This window comes from Pteropus alecto, unplaced genomic scaffold (assembly GCF_000325575.1).
Source record: "Pteropus alecto unplaced genomic scaffold, ASM32557v1 scaffold86, whole genome shotgun sequence".
In the NCBI taxonomy this organism is placed as follows: Eukaryota; Metazoa; Chordata; class Mammalia; order Chiroptera; family Pteropodidae; genus Pteropus; species Pteropus alecto.
The window spans coordinates 14,799,798-14,803,159 of record NW_006442109.1 but is presented as its reverse complement, the minus strand read 5'-3'; the positions used below and the strand labels follow the sequence as shown (position 1 = coordinate 14,803,159).

The 3,362-nt window shown below is 44.4% G+C and overlaps 1 protein-coding gene across 1 annotated transcript in view; it reads right to left on the bottom strand.

The window, feature by feature from the left end:
- The window catches only part of MYO1E (myosin IE), a 175,609-nt gene that overhangs the window by 171,387 nt on the left and 860 nt on the right, over positions 1 to 3,362 (bottom strand). The gene's annotated exons all lie outside the window — the stretch shown is intronic.

The window sequence follows — 3,362 nt, the reverse complement described above, 5'->3', positions numbered from 1 at the left end:
CGAGTGAAAGGAAGGAAGCTCTGTGGTTCTCAGGCTACCACTTGGAGATGTATAATGGAATGGCTGCAAACAGCTGACCTGCAGGTGTTTGTTTGGCCAGATAATCAGACCATTTTTAAAAATTGGCAGGTCTAGCATAAAATTCTGGATTTTCAGCTTCTCTTGAAAAACAGTTTGGTAATATGGCTGACGTAACTAACCATGGCCTAGGGGGCCTAGGGTCAAGTAAGGGTGCCTCTGTAGATGGGGCATATGTTCCACATTTACTCTCTAGAGGCTAGCCTCGCTCCATCAAATACTGTATCTGGGCCTGTCTAGACATTTGAATTTGCAACCACTGATAGAGCTGAAATCCCGGGCAAAAATGGTGGAGAAGGTGGTTTTTGGTTTCTGCAACTGTCTGCTTCCTCTCCTTTTCCATCCCTCTCCATCCGCTGCCCCACTGGGCTTCCCTCCTTGCCCAGGGCAGGCCAAATATTTCCCAGTGGGGTGGCCCACCCACAGTGGCCCCTAGATAACAGCCTGGACTCCTTTCCCTAACCCCTCCGCCTCCATCAAGACTTTTCTGCACTTCATCCCATTCCTTTCCGGTTTTGTTTTGTTGTATTGTGTTGTTTTGGCCAGGAAACTACTTAGCAATCTGAGAAACTAATCAGTGGGAATGGACTGGGTTACCTTCCCAGAAAACACTTCTGAAATGGATTCCAGACTTAAAATACACGTCATGCCTTCGCCCAAAGGAATTTACCTACCTTATAGTCAGCTATCCATCAAATTTCTAAGTTCATAAGTCTATTTCTATATATTTTTATGCATAACATCTGCAGTTTACTCACAAGTAATATGCAAGTAAGGAAAAGGGAACAAAACTTGAATATATTCTGAGGTGATAGTCAATTCAGATTTACTCAAATATTTCAGTATATCTAAGTCAGAGAAGGCCTATGAATCATCATTTCTGGGTCTAAAGTATACAACAGAGCTATAGACCTGGGACCCAGTGCATCAGCAGTCCAAAGTGATCGTGGCCACAAAAGCTGAGCTTCCTTTGTGGACAATAAAGCCAGATTCTACAAACAAAACCTTAAATTTTTTTATTTAAATTTAAATTTTTAAACCATGGCTTTAATTAAAGTCAAAAGAGATTGTCACACCTTCCTAACCAACATACACTAAATTATAAAAACATCAGAAAAAAGAAAATGAGATTTTTTTTCCACTTCAAGTCTCCTAAAAATTTCTATTTACCTGGTAGTGTTCTTGGTTCTCTCCAAAGATGGAGAAAACTGTCCCAAAGTGACTTTTCAAAAGGAAGATATGAAGTGAGCTATAAACTGTACACTGTTCATAAGTCAGAAAATGGTAATCTTCCTTATGAGTCACAACTGAATAAGTACTGGTAGGGCCTTGGGTACAGGTGCAGAGCCTTCCTAATGTGCTGCCAGACTTCCTAAAAGACTGCGGGATGCGGTGGTTGTGGTTGTGGGGGCGGGGGCGGGGGCGGGGGAAGGAGAGAGAGAGAGAGAGAGACCCACAGTACAGGTGCTCTACTTACAGCCCTGCCATTCTAACCCTCGGCCATGCCCACTGAAGGCAATGCCTTCACTTCCTGTCTAAGCAGCTGAGGGATACAGCTGGGCAGACCCAGACAGATGTGCAACTCAAAATGAAGCCTCATTTGACTTGAAGGGGTCTTATAGAAACAGTAACTATTATAACTGAGGTCTCTGTCTCTTTAAGAGGCTGATGCTCAGTTCTAAAGCAACTACACATATCTAATGAACAGACTTCATTTTTCAAGCCAGGAAAGAAATGATTTGTTTAACTTTTGCCAAATTACTCTAGGTCCAGTAGATTGTGCCCGATGGCACATCTAGTTCGGGACAGACAGCTGTTTCAACTTTTCTGTCAGGGAATCGTGGCCTCAGCAACCGTATCTGATGCACTGATAGTCTCCCGGCACCCCACAACATGGCCATCTGTGGTGTTGGCAGGGAAGCCATCAATAGGTAAGTCACACCCTGTCTTCCAAGAGACATGCTACGCAGCTCTGGAAACCACTCTCTTCCTTAGAACCTGCGTGCTTCTGTACCCATGTGACCCGGCAGTGGGCCCAAACTGAGCACCAAGTTTCCGAGGTCACCAAAAAAAGTATCCCAGACTAGTTTTTAGTCTGCTCAGCATGAAAAATAAGTTATCTAAGGAAAAGTTAATTTTCTCAAGGTACCACTCTCAAGTATTTTTCAGTAACATTCTTTAAGCTCTTGACAAAAACACATTGTTTTGTTTTGTTTTGTTTTTCAGTAACACTAAACCATGGAAAACAATTACAGAAATTCTAAAGTACTAGGACTATCACATTGCTTAAGTTCAAGTGGCCAATTAGGCAGTGGCTCAGTTAGGTAGTTCCATCCAGACACATACTTGGTATAAGGAAATAGTTCTCTGTAGGAGTTCCAAAAATAATGTAGGAGAGTCTAACTTCATAAACCCTAAAACTTGAAAGAGGAAATTTATTTACAGATCAAATGTCCTCATAGGTCAGAGCAAGGTGACATAATTTTGGACTATGTAAAAAGAAAAATTTGGGGTTAAGGCTGCCCTTTTAAATATTTTGTTTGTTTTTAATCATTCTTTTGAATAAACAGCACTGAGTCAAGGGCTGCTTTTAAGCTTTGCATGTAGGTCTTGATGGGCCTTTGCTACATGTTTCTCAGGCTGGTCATGCGGGATAGATTTTTAAATTAGTGCTGTACTGGTTATCATTTTGACTTACCTCCACTTTCACAGTCATTAAAAAACCAAACAAACCAGAAGAGGACCAGTTCATCCACCTAAGTGGGATTGTTTGAAAAGAAGTGTGGAAACTATGAAGACTTGCAGAACTTTTTCTTTTTCCTTCTGATGGACTGCCAGTCTCTTCGAAACAGAGTCCTTGCTTTCGTGCTTCGGAAAGTAAAGTACACCGAAGCCCGAGAGATGCGGCTAAGATTATTGGGGGCGGGGTGGCCGGGGCAAAGGAGGAAAAGTGAGGAACGAGTCAGAGAAAAAGCCAGCCACTTCCAGGTATTCCCAAAGCGCCAAAGGAAAAGGAACAAAAAACTCGACTTCCTCCGATGCGAACTGTTCACGGTACACCGAAGAGGGCCGGTCACCTCGCAGTGGGGAAGGGGTGGAGTGGGGGGTGTTTACTCGGCCTCTTGGGCGCAAAGACCCTCCGGGGCCGGCGCGCGGCACAGTCCAGTCCAGCGAGGCTGCACCAGCTCACTTTCACTCTCAGTCGCCTGCCCACCGCCAGGTGCTCGCGCTACCTGGCGCCCCCGCCGGCCTTTGTGCCGCCCGCGCCGCGCCAGCCAGAGTGC